At 39.0% G+C, this 18,824-nt stretch overlaps 1 long non-coding RNA gene across 1 annotated transcript in view; it reads right to left on the reverse strand.

Annotated features, from left to right (window-relative positions):
- Positions 1 to 15,466: 15,466 nt before the first annotated feature.
- LOC119151673 overlaps positions 15,467 to 18,824 on the reverse strand; it is a 58,634-nt gene continuing 55,276 nt past the window's right edge. The window contains exons 4-6 of the long non-coding RNA XR_005105498.1: positions 16,693 to 16,794; positions 16,344 to 16,555; positions 15,467 to 15,882 (exon numbers count right to left, since the gene is read on the reverse strand). This is a non-coding gene — a long non-coding RNA (uncharacterized LOC119151673). The remainder of the gene's footprint in view (positions 15,883 to 16,343; positions 16,556 to 16,692; positions 16,795 to 18,824) is intronic.

The following is an 18,824-nucleotide window of genomic DNA, read 5'->3' on the forward strand; positions in this document are numbered from 1 at the left end:
CAATTTAGAAGTTTTAGTGAATGTTGTCAGAAAACAGTCTTTGGTTGGAGTCTATCTGATAAAGTTAGATCGAGTCCTGTGTTAATAAAGTGCTTCTTCACCTAAAAGTGAAGTAGAAATTAACTTGAGGTGGAAATGTTGTGCTGCCTGCTTCAGTGAAGGTTCAGTTAGCAAGGAAGGAATTGCAGTTTTCATTTACATGTGAAGTCCCCAGCAGGCAGATTCTACTTGATTGGTGGAAGTCTCTCACATATGTGCATGTACATGCGGAGAGTTATGAGCATGGCTCTCGGGCACTGCTGTTTACTTGTTAAACTATTATTACTATGTCCCCAAATGTCTCAGATTCAGCTACATATGGCATAACCTGTTGAGTTTTCCACCTTGTATTGGAAACTAAACCTAAATTTGCTCTAAGTGTGTGAATTTTTGGTCTATGTCTGCTTCCTGAGGAGCATCCATGCTTTATCCCTGTATCTGGTATTTAAGAAGCAGAGGAGAAATTGAAGGTGAGTGATTTTTACCTCTGTGGATTTCAGAACAATCTGGGAGTTTCTGTATTGGGAATTGGCCCCTGTTCTGTGTCTGTGGAAGAGCTCCAGCTGCAGCATTCCTGCAGGTGTGCTGTGGGTAGCTGGTCCCTTGTGCCTTGTTTCTCGGCAGGGTAGAGGCTCAAAGGTTGGCCTTTCATCACCAGGTGTGTCTTTGAAAACCTGTGGTATGTGACTGTGTACTGCCCTCTTTAAATACTGCTGAGAGAGAGTTTAGAAAATTATCCTCGTTTCACATCAGAAATGTCAGTATTTGTCCTTTTCCTCAAAAGGCTTAAAGGAACGCACTTCTGTTTCTGAACTGCACGCTTTCCCTGATCCTTCTGATTAATTGATGTAGGAGATAAAGAATTGTGTAAACAAGCTTTCAGAATAACTGAATGGCAAAATGGAAGAAAGAAGTTCAAATACATGCATGAGATCTTCACGTGCACCTACTCACTGAGCAGAAAATAATTCTGCCACCCCACCCACCCAGTTCTTTATTTATTATTATTATTTTTTCTGATCCTGTGGAAATGCTTTCACTTTTTTCCTTATGTAACACCCTACTTTCTTTCTCTCTTCCCTTGCTAGGTGATAGACCTTTATGGCCATATAGTGTTTTCTGTGAACAAGATGCTGGAAGTTGTGGAGACTGCACAGGTTGTTTAAGAAATGTATGGTCAGGGCCAGGGGATGGGGGGAGCGTGCGGGGGGAGAGTTATAGAATATTGATGAGAATAATAAAGAAAAGGCCTCAAAATAGTGAACAAAATATGGAAATGGATAAGAACTAGAGTTAAGGCAAAGGTCTTTAAAGGGGGAAGAATTTAGCTTTTAAAGAAGGTGAAGATGCGCTACAAGATGGAGAAATAAGCTACTTCATAGACAGGGGAATGGCTGCATGTATTAACATAAAGGTTCTAGCTCAAGGTGAGCAAGTGGTGTTTTTTTTTTTAACTAATCTGTATTTAAATTGTGCTGGTTTAATAAGTACAAATGCTCATTAGGTTTTAAAACTTACGCAAGTATTGAGACACAACAACTCTTGACTCACAAGAGATATATTATAAAACCAAGTATCTTTGAGTATACAAATATAGGTCTTAATCATTCTTGTATCTCTGATGAAATTAATCTATGCTTTTCTTCTAAACCTGTGAAATAATTCCACAGCTTTCTCCATGTCTTATTTCAGTGATTCAGTATCCTTATGGGAAGAAAGATTCTCTTGCTAGCCAAACTAAATCTTCTTTACTGCAAGATAAACTGACTTCTTCTAGTTCTATTGCAAGTGCACGTGGTGAATATTTATCACTGTCACCTTTATGGTGATCTTTAGATGCTGGAAGGCTGCTATGTCCCATTCCTCTCTCACTGCTTTCCACAGCTGTCTTTGTCAAAGTAACACATTCCTTTAAGCTTTTTTACCGTTTGTGATTATAAACCTTGTAGTATTTTTGTTGCCTTTCTTTTAAGTACATTGGTCATCCAACTGGGCACAGTCCTGACCACTGCAATGAATTACACCACTGTAATATCTCTTCTATCTTGTAAATGTAAAGCTGATAAGCCTCTAAGCCAATATACTGTAAGCCCTGAATTTTGTTATCAGTGTGTGCCTTCAAAATGGTAACAAACAGGGGGACTTGGTTTTAGCTGAAGCTTACGAGATGCAGGTTCTTCTATTGCACTGTTCAGTGTGTGTTTCTGTCCACTTGATGCACTGTGGTGTGAGCTGTTGGGTTACGGGCATCTCCTCAATAAGCATGTGAGTGATGGGGAGAAGATGCGAGGTGAGGCGTTCTGCAGTTCTGCCTTTCAAAGTCGAGAGGCGAGTGGTTTTATTATTAGTTGCTCCTGAAATACTAGCTATTAAACCGTGCTACAGCGCTGTGATCCAATGCTGTCATTGAGAAGGATGATAGAGAAAACACAAAAGACACGGTGAGCCTTGGATAAAAGCAGAGGCAGCATTCAAAATGGTTACTGAATTGAGTGGTGAGGAATAGGAGATGTGTCTTCTTAAAGCATGTATAGTTAATGCAGATGTGCTGTTTTCTTCAATTACCATGGCTGGTTGTTTCATAAAAATATTAGAATTGCTTTGTTCAGTGAGGATTCTAGAATTACCATTTGTTCTTTAGTGAATGCTTCTAACATTCAAGAGAGAAATACAGTTAGGTGATGCAAGTTGGATTCTTCACCTCTGAATTACTTCAATGTATCCAAACTGTTAAGATATTTCCCACTTTTCAGAGTACCTAATTAACATTTAATAACTCCTTATTCTAAAATTGAAAGGAATGAGGATTTCTCTTGCAGCATTTTTAGCTTTGTCTGCAAAGATGTATGTGATGTTGTATAAAAAAATACAAATATCTTTGGCACTGAATCCCATAATAAAGATCTCATTTAGTACACGTTAATTTAAGATTTAATGTCATGTTTTCATAAGGTTTGTTGACTTAAATTTATGGCTTCCTTGATCAGTTCCAGGGCTAGATAAAAGCAACAAAAAGCCCAACAAAAAACATAAACCCAAACCTTAAATTTGTGACGTAAATACCACTGTCTGAAGGCCAGTGTCTGATTTGGCTTTTAAAACACATAGCTGTCCTCTCATTCTTCTCACTTTCTTTACACTCATAGGAAGGTAAATCCATAGTGCTGCAGTGTGACTTCTTATTACAATAGAGGCCATTAATCAAGTTACGCTGGTTTTGGAGTGTGGTATCAATATCACTCCCTTCAGCCTTTAGTGTTGACAATGCATTCTAAAATATTGAAGCAGCAGTTTCTTAAATGACAAAGCAAACAACTTATGGTACACCTGTAAAAGGTAATAACATGAAAGGATTGCTTTAAGAAAAATATCCTATTAGGAAGCGTATTCCTGTAATGCTAACATATTTATAGATACAAGTATGCACACCTGACACGATATAGAATGCACTGTATATTATTTCAGAAATGCAATCCATTGTGGTGTGAATGTGAGGTTTTATTGACAAAAGCGTGGGATAACCTAGGATAAATTGATTGCAAAGCCACTGCAGCAAGCACTAGTACGTACACAATAAAGAATATATAAATCGATTTTATTTTTCGCCATCTAGCACATTTGTGTACTGTTGAGATACTAACATAAGATGAGTTTGTCTTCTTTCTACCCCAAGTATGTTATCAGTATTCAACTGGAACTTTATTAAGGTGTGTCTGGGAACCAAGAGGGGGGTTTACTAGGGTACTGATCACCTTATCAAAGATCACGTGTCTTTGAGTCTGGAGCTTAAGGGGAAGGTCACCAGTGCACTCAGGCTATTTGCTTACATTGCGCTGTTTGAATAGACTCAAAAATAATATATATAACAGTGGCACATGAATTATTCTGGCTAGCAAAGGCCTTGCTGTGAACATGGTTTAGGTAAGCTTCCTTCATCACCATTTCAGTGTTTTGGGCGATCTGATGACTAGCTAGCTGGACATAGTAGAATTCATTTGGCCTGCAAGTGGTTATTTTATTCTGAGCAGCGGCCCACGGCTGGGCCTCAGCAGCAAAGTTGTCTTGGGTTGGCATGTGTTGATGTGCTCTGTGTAAGACTTGCTACGGTGCCACGTGTGCTGGGGTTTCCAGCCATAGACCCGGTACTGCCTATGAACTGCAAGCTGCCTTCAGCTGGGAGTCATGGCTGGGCTTCAGGGCTCGGTGAATGAGTTTCTTTTTAATAATGAAGCAGGCAAAAAAGAAGGCACATAACTAGGCAAGGAAAAAACAAACCCCCAAACATTCCTGTTGAAAGATAGGAAGTGATTTATCTTTTCTTCCAACTTTCTCTTCTCTGTGAAATGCCATAATGCTTTCAGGGGAGCGATGAGATTTGTAAAATATTTCACTACACGTGCTTTCTGTAATAATGTTTTCAAGGTAAAATGTTAATTAATTTTGCAAATGCATACCTAATTGCTTGATCAATGGGATTTTACTCCTTTTAAAATTAATTTATTAATGAAAAACAAAACAAAACTGCTTGAACCATTAGAAAAATCACTTTTCTGTTTAACATGCTTTGGCCAGTTTTCACGTTCCTTGTCTCAACCATATTTGTGATCTTGATGTTCATCACTGAAAGCATTTGCTACCCACAGCTTCAGGTCTCCTCAAGCTGAATTAGACATAGGAGTGAGCCTTATGTTACATTTTCAGTCTGAATACCTTCGTCCTTTCTATCCTTTCTTTTCTGGGGAAGGGATCAAGTACCAAGTGGTGGTTCTGCTCAACCATGCTGATCAGCAACTTGGACAGCAAATCACTCTTGTGGACCTTTTGCACAAAGAAGTTGTTGAGTAACATCATACGTGTTCCCTCTTTCTCCAACACTCAACTGTCACTCTTTTGAGGTGATGGTTTGTATTGGCTGCAGGCCTCCAGCCACAAAATATTTGCTAGGGGACAGGATACACCTGAGTCAATGCTCCAGCAGAGCGACGTGCCGTAAGACAGCAGACAAGTTCATTATAGACAACTAAAGGCCGGGAGGTCACATAGCCTCAAGTGCCTAAGTTGTGAAAGGAAGGAGGACAGGATGTCTTCCCTCGGAGGTTCAATATCATCACTCCAATCTCCAGATGAACATCTGGGAGCTGGCATGCTGCCAGCCCCTGTGAGCAAGCTGGCCGAGTGCTGCAAGTATGCCTCTGGAGACCTGACCCCTGCAGAGTTTGCACACCTCTGCTCCTTTCCTCACTTTCCTCTGGATCTCCTGTGGCCACAATGCTCCACTGAATGTTCGCTCGTATTCTATCGCTGTGTTTCAGTTTCTTTTCTCACAGATGGATTAGCTTGTATTTTTCCTAGCTAAAAAAAATCTCTATTCAGCCAATACTGAAAACTTCCTGAATCTGTTCTCTCAGTTACAGCGATCTTCATGAGATGTATTATTAACTAAGAACTTGACCAACATGCTGTTCTCTTCTTGGCATACTCCTTTCAGTCAATCAGTAGAGCTGTTAAGCAGCAAGGGGCTAGTATGAGTCTCTGGGATGTGCTGTTGTGATAAAAATTTCAGCTTTATGTTATGTCATTTACTGTTATCCTTTGTGTATGACCGCGCAGCCAGTTTTCATTTGCGTTGACTTACGCAGCTGGACCAGCCTTCAATTAAAGACTCTGGAATAACTGTATTGAATGTTTTACTGATATCTCATCCAAGGTATTCTCATCTGTGATACTCACTTGTACAACAACAACAAAACGTTACACATGGCATCATCTCAGATTTGCTGTCAATCAACTCTGTCTCCCAGTATGGCCACTTGCTGTAGAGCCTACTGAGCAGCTGTGTCCATTTCTCCTTCCACCAGCAGCAAACCCAATAAAACACTGGATGATGTGTCATTACTACATGGAAACTTCCGAGTAATTTTGGTGGGGGCTTCACTTCTTTGATTCTCATATTTAATTAGTTTTCAGTATAGCTTCATTTTTTTTCTGTTGAGGTTTTTATGCTTTTGTGAGGTTCCCATCTAGCTCTTCTAGACTATCTAGAAGTTTTACAGAAAGTAAAGTCTTGCTCACTCTTTATTAACTTTTTCTTTCAATTAACATAACTAGGCAAAGTGTAATCCCTCAGGCAAAGAGAAGTGCCCTCAGGCAAAAAGAATTCAGCTCTCAGTGTGGTATCCTTTTTATGTTTCTCCTGAACCTGCATGGGACTTAATCCAGATTTATCTTCTCCTGAAGATTGCTTGCCTTAAAAACACACATACGACTCAGCCTGGGATTTCTTCTAAACATTATTTTTGAATGTGAGAAAACCCAGAGAATTAAATATTTTCATATTTCTAAGTGAGTTCCTCCTCTCTGTCATCTAAAAAAGTCTTTACTTGAGTCTGTTCATGGTCAGAAAATGAGTGTATGTAGTGGTTAGGACATAAAACAGGACTCATGGTATTCATACGTACTTCTGTGCTGGCTGTTATCTTGAGGTGTCCTTACTGTGCCTATGGTTCTTCAAGTTTGTGCTGTAAAGAAAGCAGCTTTTCTCTTTCTCTATCACTGTGAGAGACTCATTACTGCTACTTTAAATAATTAACTTTATGAAAACAAATGTCAACTTGCCATTGCTACTGTTACTTTATTTTGTCAGCAATGCAGCTAAGGCAAATACTTCACTAAATTATCTCTGTGTTGAGTCATGACCCTGCTGTAAACACTGACTATCCCTGTTTAATAGAATACCTAAGAAATAATATTCTTCACCATGGGATAGTTTTAGAAATTATTCCCCCCCCTCCCCCTGCCCCGATGTTTCATACAGTAGGCTTGATCTCTAAGGTAAGAAAAAAAGGAGAGGGGAGAGCTGTGAGACCTCCAATTCATGTTCTCCATTGAACCTTAGAGCACAGCAAATATCTATGAACAGGAAAAATAAAGACTTAATGCATCAGGTCTGCATGATAGACAGACCCTCTCTTCACATCTCTGCACATTACATCTCTTTTAACCAGATGTGAATTGTATTAGAGCTAGAATAATGGTTATGTGTGCTAGAGGCTAATCTCTTGAATCAGAAAGCCATTTGTTTTATTATTTTTAAGGCTCTTATACTGCAGGAATCTGCTGTGATTCAAAAGTGTGAGTAGACAGGCTGTTGCTGATGAAAGTAAATATTGCAAAAAAAGCTGTTTATAGCAAGAAGTATAAACTGATGTGTGTGAGCACATTATTTCCATTTAGAAGATTTCCAGTGTTGCATCAGTGCAATTCACCAAAGATAACTGAAATGAATATCATTGGGGTTTGTTTTGTTGTTGCAGTTGTTACTGCGGCTTTGCGTGTACACATACACATTTACTACATGTTGAAATAATTTGAGTATTTTGTCTGACAACAACAGGTTAAAATAATTAACATTTTTTAAAATAATACCAAGTCACTGCCACTTTTCCTTTCTGTCCGTGCTCAACTGAATGTTATGTATGTAAATGATAATTGAAGCAAAGATTCAAAGCCCTGTTTTTAAAAAAAGTAATTAAAGCAGCCTGCATTGTCACTGGAGGTAAGATAAACAATTTTAAAATGTCTCAAGAGGAGAGTGGATCTGGACACAACTCTTCTGTGTCTCAAGTGGTATGCTGCAGCTATTTAACTATAGGATGAAACCAAAAAGCCACCACTTGGCCCCCTGGTTTTATGGGCAAGTGTTGTAGGAAACACCAAGTCCTAGGAGCAGGCCCAAGAGCATGATTTCCACACAGACACAACCCCTCGGTTTGGTCCATACTTCCACCAAGACTGTTTTTTGTAGATCGACCTTTAGTTATCAAATCTTTCCACACATCATAATGGAAGTCTAAGTCCCAATTAAAGGCTGTGTGTTGTACCAGACCGTGAAGTGCCGAAAAATAGGTGCTTTGAGAGCCAACTGTGGATCTAGCCTGATTAACAAAGGGTATTCTCAGGCCTCTGGAAATAAGCAGGAAAGGCTTACGCTGGGACAACTTTTGCAGTAACTTCTCTGAGTTTCCTGCCCTGCTCGGTCTGTGTCCAGGTTGTTAGTGATCCAGGGGCTTATGTTTTAGGTTGAAATGTAACATTTTACAGAGATCTATCACTCATTTCCATGCACTTTAAAACTGTACTGTAATATAGCCCTTTGGGAGCTGTTTCACAAACAGTTTGAAAATCCATGCAGTGGAGATAGAGAGATGTAAGCTTGTCATGTGTCCCAAGGTAATACGTTCTGGATGGTTAATCAAATCCTTCAGTTAAAGCAGGGATTGGAGTGACTGACTTCTTTTGTGTCCTTGGAGCATATTTGGAAAATTGGCACTTAAAAGACTTAAGAGGTTGTTAAAAGATACTCCTCTGAGGGAAGGCTGCTTGCTTTGATGCAAACTAGTTGCCTAACAAGCAGCCAGCTCAGGTCTGTGTACAGCATCAGGAGAGGTGGACTGCAGGGAAACTTCTTTTCACTGTCTGTTCAGTTGTCATCTGGAAAAAGCGGTTTGTATATGCTGCTGTTTCAGTACAACGTTGCGGTGTGCCTCTGATATTTATTCCGAATTTACTTTTACAGCTTTTGTCTAGGTTTTGTTACATGAAACAGGCAGGAGATAAAGACAGTGGCTGAGAGACAGCAATGCTTCTTTAGCTGCCCCTCTCACTACATGCTGATACAGTCATCCTTAATTCTCACTTATATTTGGTACACTAGATTTACATTTATTCATACTTTTTGCTTTGTTCACCTTTATTTCGTTCTCTTTTTCAGGCGGTTACTCTGCTTTATTGTTCTTGTGTGCGCAATTCCACTGCAGTTATATTTATGAAAGAGATTTTAGCCAAACAAACCAGCTTAGCCTATGCTCCACAGAGACCCATTAAAGTTCTTGTTATTCTTACTATTCATGTCAATGCTTTGAATTTTAATTACTTTCACATGCAGATAAATAGTACATGTTCTTTTTACTTGTAAAGCAGGTTCTATGAATTCTATAAAATCACTTCTGCTTCATCTAGTATTTAATAAGATTTTCAAAAGGCGTAAATTCTGTAGAGTTTGCTGGGTTAAAATTCACACTGAAGTCCTTAGTGATTTTTATCTGTGCTAGATTTAACTTTTTACAGTGTTTTGTACAAAATTGCAGGCTTTTACCATATGTGCATGAGGTCCATGTTTAGCTGTGTCACTGCACTTTTAAAAAGTGATTGTTACTCGTGATCCTTTTTTGAATTTTAAACACACACACACACACACACACACGTGAAGAGCTTGAGCAATGATAGAGTAGACTTGAACACATTGAAGCAGTACACGACACAAATAATAATGCAGCAAGTGAGACCCAGGTAAGATCTTACTGAGCTGCAGAATCAGCAAAGATGATTTCTAATGGAGTTCACAGGGTGGTGTGGATGGGTCAAAGTGAGAAGAATGCTGCTCCCCCCAAAAAGCCTTAAGAAACATCACCATTAGCAGTGACTGGTTCAGTGGCTTATGCATTCTTTGGAATTTTCTGAAAGTCAGCTCGTTCCGTAGATAACATGGCTAAGGACTGCCATGTTAATTTGTATTGCACAGCTAATTCAAGTTCAGGAATGACACTTAAATCTGACTAACTTTGTAAGACATGCAGCAGTGGAGTATATTATGTGTTGCAGTATTTTTCCACGGGAAAAGAATGTTTCTTGACACCTAAGATCATGCTTAGAAACCATTCAATAATTTCTTAATATCACAAGCAATTTGGTTGTTAAGTAAATCATTCCATATGTAGAATAAACCACAAAACATTTAGTCCCTTAGTTCTGTTGCTTGAAATGCCTCTATAGCTGTGGATTAGGAAGGAGCTTTAAAAGACTTAGAAAAATCCCATAGAAGGAATTTAAACAGAAGTAATTTTTCGTTTTTTGTTTTGGTTTTCCCCTCAAAGAGAACATTCATACCTCTGACAAAGGTTTTGAAAAGTTTAATGATGTTTGTACTTTGCGCTTTGACTTTGATAGACAAAACTATATATTTTTCTCTCCCCCAACACAGGTTTATTTTAGATTGTAGCTGGTATGATGTTCAAAGGAAAAAATAAATAGCATAGGTTTTCCTTGGGCTGCCTTAGTAAACCATGTTTTCCTTAAAGTAAAGAAAATTATGTTAGCTTCCAAATTAATTTGTGCAGATATTTAGTTCTTTAGTTCTCTAGACTATTTACAAGAAAAAGAATGCCTTAACTCCCTAATGATATAAGACCAAACCAAAATAAAAAGCCCTTTTGATGTAGCCTTCTAAATCAGCAGGCAAACCAAGACCTTTTAACTTCTTTGTAGTGCTGAAATGAAAATTTTAAATCAAATGGTTTTTTTGCAAGAAAGAAACAACAACACAAAAAAAGCAGAAGAAACAATTCTTAGTTTTCACTGGAGGGTAGTATCAATTTTGCTTGGGTTTACAATGGACTGGTTGTGCTCAGATGAACAGTTTCTACATCGTAACTCTTGCAACAAGGCTAACAGGAGTTCAAGCATTCGTCATATTAAAACCTCTAGAGACAGGAAGGCAGCTAATATACTTTAATATTCTCTGGCTTGGTGCCCTGATTTAAAATACTCCTATAACATCTTTTACATGTACTTTGGATTGGCTGTGTTCAAAGTAATGGTATGCAAGTTGTGGTAGTTAACAATGACTTAAGAATATATGTACTGTTTTGCATCCAAAGAACGCAGAGCAGTTCAGCACATAATTTCTTTATAACCTTTCTGAAAACACAGCTTAGATTTTAAATCTATATCAAGACATGTTATAACTGTTACTGGAGAGGGTTACTGATGTTTTTTATTCTTTCTTTATTCTCGGTTAGGCATTTGGTTTATCTGTTTTGGAGACGGAATGCTACAGAGGCAAGCAGAATTATAGCAGGGGTGAATTTGGCTGGGTACCGGCAGCCACTGCGCGTGTTATTTACATTATTTATATGCTCCTTTGGGAGACTTGCTTCACTTCTGTCAATCATAAAAGAAAAAAAAAAAAAAACCCAGACAATGAATACCTTGTGATTCTCTCTTTGGCTGGATGGGAGAAGGGGTGCACAGAAATTGTTGGATATTTCTTTCTTTCTCTTGGTATCTCTGACTTCCTAGAAATGCTAGTGAACAGTAATGAAGCAATTGTGCATACCATTTAGTTTTTCAGCTACTAGATGGTGAGATTCAATATCCTGAGGTTTATTTGTGAGGGTTTCCATAAATGTTGTGTACAGAAGAAAGAAAAAAGGTGATTCAGTTATTAGAACTGGAACAAGTAAGTACCAGGGCAAAGCTGATTTTGAAATCAGGGCAAAGCTTGGCTAGTTAGGCCAGATTTTTCAGCTTAACAGCTGGGAGTTAGGGATCATTTGAAGTATTTGTATCCCTGTCTTTAGAGTTTGTAGGGGAATGAAGTCCACTAAAACTATCCATAGTTTTTACCTGTAGAGTGACCTGCACCTGCCAGAGTCGGGGCTTGTGCTCTGACCGGTATCCTTGATCCCAGCCACCCTCGCCCAGCCCCGCTGCAGGCAGCTGAGCAGCCAGCAGGCACAGGCGGGTGTTCCAGCTCCTTTCTCCTTTGAGCCCACGCTGCGGGTACTGCTGCCTTACTGACCTGCCGTGCTGCTTGCCCCTTCTTGGGCTGCAGCTGCCATCCTGCAAGTGCCCAGTGGTTCTGTCCCCTGCCCCAGCACCACAGCCCTGCTTTGTGTGCCCCTGCAGCCAGCTGCACATCTTTTTGCAGCATGCTTCGCGGACAGCAGGCTCCTGCTGATGTACGTCCAGGTAAGCCACTACCATTGCTTTCAACCAGTTCTGGCCTTTTTTATGGTGTGGGAAGGGGGATGAGGTGGGGGGAGGATGCTTAGGACTTGAGACTGCATCCTGGCTCTGCTTAACGAGAAAGAGCAAGAGCGCTGTGCTGCAGTAGCCTGCGAGGCATGACCTCATGGTCCTTCTTACCTGGAATGCTTTTGGGTGTTGCATGTATGTTTGTGGGGTTTGTTTTCTTTGCAGTGGCATTATTCATAACTAAAACTCTTTTCTTCTGACTCTTGACCCTAAGTAGTGCTGGCTGTGATTTAATGCTTTCTCCCTTTCTGGCAGTCCCTGCAGTTGGCTCCCAGTACAAGGCTGTGGCAGAACTTGAACTCCAGCAGCCTTAGTATGGATTCCAGCTCTTTCTTGTTTGGACTGAGAGGTATCCTAGTTCCAGCTTGCTTTTCCTGTACCGTATTTCATTATTGCTTCCACATTACGAGGAAGAACTAATATTCAGACAATTTTTTTTGCAGAGACAGATGGTGAATAACTGAGCCTAATGAGGGGAATAAGTTGGATCACGGTAGTAGTGTCAGAGGGGATTACTGGAAGTCTGTCTTGTACAAGCTGAGAATGCAACAAACATAAATTGTAGCCAAAGTATATTGCTATGCAGTTTTCTTATTTAATTTCTTGCCTCTTCGCCAACATTTTTGCAACTGTCCTTGTTACTGAAAGGTAAATCAATGGCATTCATGTGTAGGCATGTGTCCTTGTCAAAAAATAACTTCGAAATCTTTTTTTCCTAGCCCTGTCCATACATGTGCTTTAATATTTCTTTTCCCAGATCTCAGATTCTCTTTCTTTTTCTCCAAAGTGATAGGAATCAAACCAAATCTTTTATTTTTTTTGTTATTCATGTTGTATGTGGAAAATGTTTGGCAAGTGTCGCTGTGCTTGAGGATTGCTCTGACTGACTGGTGAACTGAGAACACTTAATTGCATTTTGCTGTCTCTGTCTGTTCTTGGGAGATTATGGTTGTGCATGTGTCCCCAAGCCTGGCAGTTGGCCTAATTTAGGTTTAGGACCCATTGTATCTAGAGGTATTCAGGGCTGGCATTTGGCCAGGCCTATTTTAATTGCAGCTTCTCTCAGGCTCCTTCCTGGAGTTTTGCTTTTCTCCCTCCCCTACTCTTCGGTTGTGTGGCTGGAGGGGGCGTAGAAGAGCAAAGTGTTCACAAAGACTTGAATCTTGGAAGGCATGCACGGGCAAACTCCTTTGCTGCAGACTAGCCACCCATGAACTCTCATCATCCAACTGGGTAAAGCCTTTGGCACTCGGTGGATCCTGGTTTTTCGGACTATAGTCACTAACAGGAGTGAGTTCAAAAACTGAGAAGGAAGGTGTCGTTTTCACCCTTCTATTTTACGAAGAGGTGATCCTTGCCCATGAAAAAGATTTTTGTTTGCAAAATGATGGCCTGCAGTCAGGCTTACGTTCCCGAGTGGGCTGTTTAAATCAGGCTGTGTCTTTTACTGACGCTTTTCTTTGTCAGAAGGTGACTCTTGAGCCAGAGCCCACTCACTGTTGTTTTTTGATTTGCAGTATGCAAATGCTTCAGCAGACAATTGAAATTCAGGGAAAGAAATAGGATTATGTGCTTCTAATGTCTTAAGTGTTTTGAAGAAAAAGAAGAGTCTTGGTTGTGAGTTATTTCTTCACTTCCATGTTATCCTTTGTAACTCACTCGCCATTTAACTATATTTTTTCTTCCATTTGCCTTTTATAGCAAGAGGGAAAGGACACCTTCCTGTAACTGGGCTGCAGCCTTGCAGATAGGTTATCTGCTTCACTGCTTGTGTGCGGGGTGATGGAGGAGCATGTAGTTCAGTAGGAAACTTGACTGCCTTTGTCCCCCATCTTTTCCTTCGGCTACAAAGCTTACTTTCATTCCATCCAAATCTGGTGGTACCACTCATGCTTTCTTGTGAACACATCTTTTCATCCATTTACAATTGAAATGCAAAGTCGGGAAGCTTAAAATGTCACATAAAAGAAATATTCAATCCAGGGAGGTGAATTAAGTGAGTTTCAGAGGAAGGTGGTGAATCGTCCTTTACTTAATTTTTTAATTTATTTTATTTTAAAGGCAGAAAACTTTGCACCATATTTTAGAAACAACATGCAGTAGGCTGGATGTCCCACTATTTCTCTTTCCTGGAAAAGATTGTGAATATTACCTCAAAGCAATCAATCCTTCATCCTATTGCCACTTTATTTGCAAGATTGGTTGCACATCTGGAACAAGGCTGGGAAGAGGCGTGTTTGTAAAAGGAAACAAGTATTAGAGGAGATGCTCATTTTTCACCGCCTTTTTATTCCTTCCTATCTGACTGATCTGTTCTGCAGCAGAACACAGGTGCTCCCAAGCACCTTTTCATCTTGTAAGCATTGGCTAGTATTTCCAGCAATAGAAAGCACTCTCAGTAAAAGATTTTTGGTTGATGGGTAACGATAGGGCATAGAAGCTGGGGAACAATTTGTGCCTATAATAAAAATTGCAATCAGGTCTCCTGCCAGTGAGAATAAAATTCACTTATCCATTGAAGTCAACAAGATTTTTTGCAGAAAAATTGCTCAGGGAGAATAATGTTGGGAGAATGTGGCTCACAGCATCCGCTGTGATGATAGTGAAAAATCTAGTAGAATGGCTAGCTAATATAGATGACTGACTTCCCTGATCATAAATATGATTCACGGTGATCAAATTCAACTGCATCTGATGTTGCCATTAAAAGACCTGAAAAAGTTAAACACTGAAAAATACAAGAACAAAGCACATGAACCCTAATGACTGCATCTGATTCAGCCAGAAGAAACTGCTGTGATCAATCCATAAGAGAACCTTTCTTCTTGAAAGCTCACGTACCTTACAGCCTGCCAGCCTTTTGTAACCAGTCCCTGTTCTCCAGAAAACACAAGCTTTAAGGCAGTCTCACCTTTCTCTGAATTTTTATTCTAAACATCATCTGCATCATGTCTGTTCATTACATCAGAATACAGATAAGATTTTTGCATTTCTGAGCAGGATGTTGCAGCTGAGCTTCCTAAGTCAGTTAGAAATGCTAATGAACGGAGCCTCCTAGGCTCACCTTGTTTGACAGTTACTGTTATCGTGCTGGTTTTCACAAAGGCCCATGGTGTTTAAATGGAGAATGCACAGACAATATTTCAAGGAAACAGAAAAAGAACTCAAACATCCTGTCCTTCTCCCTTGAATATGCAGGTGCTCACTTGTTTCTCTTCTATTTCACAAAAATAATAATATGATGCTTTACACCTTATTGAGTCCTTGGTTTGCTTGGTTCTTGTTTTCCCAAGTGTGGGAATTTAATTTCACTTGTCCCTTGGTGAAAATAGCCTTGAATGAACAAGAATTTACCAAACATTGCCTATCTCCAGCATTCTCCTTTTCTTCAATTTTTCTTTTCTGGTAAAAATATGTTTTACACGTGAAACTTCTGTCAACTTAATCCTGCTTCAGCTACAATATTTTCCTGCCTTTTAAATATTTTGATTTTGAAAATGTTTGCAGTCTTTGGGTTAAGTTGTTCTGAACCAGACAGGGCTGTTCCAGAGTCTTACCAAAATTAATCGGTAATAATAAAAAATATTTCCTTCTTACTTAATCTGAAAAAGAAAATTAAGCTAAATGTCTGAGAAGCCCAATGCTTCTGATTTTCAAAAGGAAAAAATAAAGTTGCTGTACTGCCAGAGTATTTTGTCACTCCTTTATTTTATGGCTTTACAAGGGCTTTTTAAGGTGAGAATCTTTGTACTAATCGGGAGAGCAATCATGTACTATGCAGGAAATGTCGTCTTGACCTTCTCAAGCCCTGGAAGTGGTTATCCTGAAACATGAGGATTAATATTTCCTGTGTTCTCGTAGTGTGTTTTACAACTTGTTATACCACAAGATCTCAACAGATATCTGAAATATCGGTATTACTTATCTAGCAGCTGTGAGTACAGATAATATTCTTCAGAGCAGTAACAACTGAAAAAAAGAGCAGAAGTTAAGGGAATGCTACAAATCATCCGTGGTAAAGAGTGTTATCTTAACTTCTTTTTTGTATGTGTATGATTGCGTTATCTCTTTTGCATGGCTTTCAGAAGTACAACACTTTTCCTCTAAATTTATCTTCGTATCAAAGCACCATCCCCTCTTTTGTTTTTTTTTTTTTTATGGTCTTTTTTTTTAAAACTAATTTTTTTTCAATATGGAATATAACTTCAGTTTTATATTTTAAAACTTCTATAGTTTTACATGATTTATTAAAGTGCTCATTAATTCCAGCTGGTCAAGTTTAGTATTTATTTAGACAGAGATCAGTTAGGATAATGTGTGTGTTAGAAAATGGTGTGTGATCAGAGAAAGGTGTTTGATTTTGGTTGTTGTTCTTTTTCTGTAGAAGTCGTTTAATGTTCAGTATCATACAGATTATTCACTCTTCTTACCTGTTTGTCGGTGGCCTTGGAGTATGTATGTGAAATCCTCAGAAACTCATAAAGAAATGCATTTTCCCTTGCATGAGAAGAGATTGCCTTTCCCCCACCATAGCTGCAGTTGGGGTAGATGGGAAAGTCAGCATTGGCAGTGTACTGGAAGTCATCTGAGAATCGACATTGCAAATGTATATTGAGTGCCAGGTGGACATCTTTCAATCTTACTGCAAAATACCCAGAGAGATCATTTCAGTAAGTAGGATTTAACCGGTCCTTGTTTATTTGTCTGCTTTCCTAGACCCAGTGTGTAACGAGATATTCATACCAGAGTTCCTCAGAATCCAAACATTGGGTTACTCACTTCAGACAATGAAAGCGGTTCTCTTTGGTCAGAATTCCACCTTCCAAGGTCCTATAAAGCAGGCAGTCCATAGTACACATGAGCTAAATAGCCCTACGTTGTCTGAAAGAGAAAATCAGGAAGAGATGAGCAAACATCTTTTACTCCTCAAACTAAAAAAAAAAAAAAACAAACAAACAAAAAAACCCCAAAAAACCAACAAAAAAAAAAAGCCATAGAGAACCATAGTTGTCACAGCCAAAGGAAAGGGTACCTGGTTTAGCTGGTAATAACGTTTACTGAATGAGAAGTGTTTGTTTAATTAACTGACAGATCTTCACAAAAAAACCCTTCACATGATAGGAAGAGAAACCTTATTACGAACATATACGTAGAGAGGGAGAGTGTGACAGAGGGGTTAAAAGCCAAAAAGGATTCAAGACCTAAAGCAGAAGCAGAGCGAGCCAGAGAAGGAAAATCCATCCCATGCAAAATCTCACTGGGAGGCACTTTCCAGGCAAAAACTCAGTTTGAAGCTCCCTGAAAATGAATGTTTGCCTCCAGATTACTTGGCTGGCAAGGATCCCGTCAGTTTTGTTCTCTGAGCTATACAGACAACATATTGGAGACTGATAGCTTGGCCTTCATTTTTCCCAGGCCTCTCTTTCCTTTCCAGCCTAGCAATAGCTGCTGTTGATGTAGCTGGGTCTGGTATGTTAATCCCGTAAGAGATTTTTCTTTCTTTGACTCATATACAATTTACAGGAAACATGCCCATCTGATGTAAAGAAATTCCAGGTCACCTTTATTGAAGTCCATAAAATTCCTTGTCCATGTGGTTTAACTAAGTATTTCCCATGTGTACCTTATGGAAACAGAAAATTTCAAACACTACTATTTCTTGAATTATATTCTTATTTATATAATAATCTAATATAAATATATATTTATATACTTACATTCCATGTATTGAATAAACATAGTTGTTCAATTCAGGATCAGTTCCTCTTTTCTTTGCTTTTACTGAAAGAAAGTAACTATTTGGTTATAAAATTTATAAAACCCACTGTCTCATCCAGAAATAAACAGGTCTTCAGTAGAGTTATTACAGGGGTTTTTATAATCTTTCTCAATGATGAGACAGACCTTGGTAATTATTCCTATGAATGAATTTCTGTGCTCTCTGTTCACCTCTGGACCTGTACTGCAGCCTCCCTTTCTTCTCTCTTTACATCTCACATGCCATTAATGAAGAATGCTATCAAACACCTTTATCTTTTCCTCCTGTCCTGGACAGCATTTTAATAGCTGTGCTCCATTCAGGGTTACTGCATTCTGCTTTACAGAAGGTATCCCGTTTTGTGATCCTCAATAATATATCCATTTGTCCTAACTGGCTTCTCAGGATCTCTTCGTAAATATAAGGATCCTTTGTTTTTCACTGACTCACCTAGTTCTCTAGTCCAGTTAAACATGGTCCTTTCACCGAACATACCAGCTGAGTACATTAACCTTCATAATAAGACATCCTTTCCCAAGGTGAAGTTCTTCCCATCAGCTGTGCCAATCTCGGGGATAACAACTGTTTCTCCAGATTCTCATGTAGCACCCAGACTTCAAAATAAATGTTTTTATGCGATTTTTCCCTAGGAATTACATATAAATAAAATAAATCCTGGATGCAGTAATCCTTGAGCCTTCTGTTGATCTGCGTTATTTGTCATTGCAGTTTCTTTGTCAGAAACTCGAGATTTTTTTACATCCCTGAACTTGTTTCATGAGGAAATCTTGTTTTTGTGGAAAAAGGTTGCTTTCACTACTTTCCCCACTGTAACTACTTCCGCTCTAAAATCTGTCTACGTGCACTAACTAGATCCTACCTATTACAGTCCAATTATTGGCAATCAGAGTAGGATTTGTTTTCAAGTAGGTGTTGCATGGTTCATCTTTCTTAGACCAGCTTATAGCACTTTCTTTATAACCCTTGATTAGTCTTTGCCTGTTAAAATTAATTAGATGCTTAAACATCCTGTACCATCAAGGATTATCATGCTTCATTAGTATTGTTGTTTGAAATGAATGCCAAGAAAGTGTTTGGTTACAATGAATTGTAATATCTGTATTTTTAGAAACATTTGAATTTGCTGCCACGC

The sequence above is a fragment of the Falco rusticolus genome, chromosome 7 (genome assembly GCF_015220075.1).
Source record: "Falco rusticolus isolate bFalRus1 chromosome 7, bFalRus1.pri, whole genome shotgun sequence".
NCBI lineage: Eukaryota > Metazoa > Chordata > Aves > Falconiformes > Falconidae > Falco > Falco rusticolus.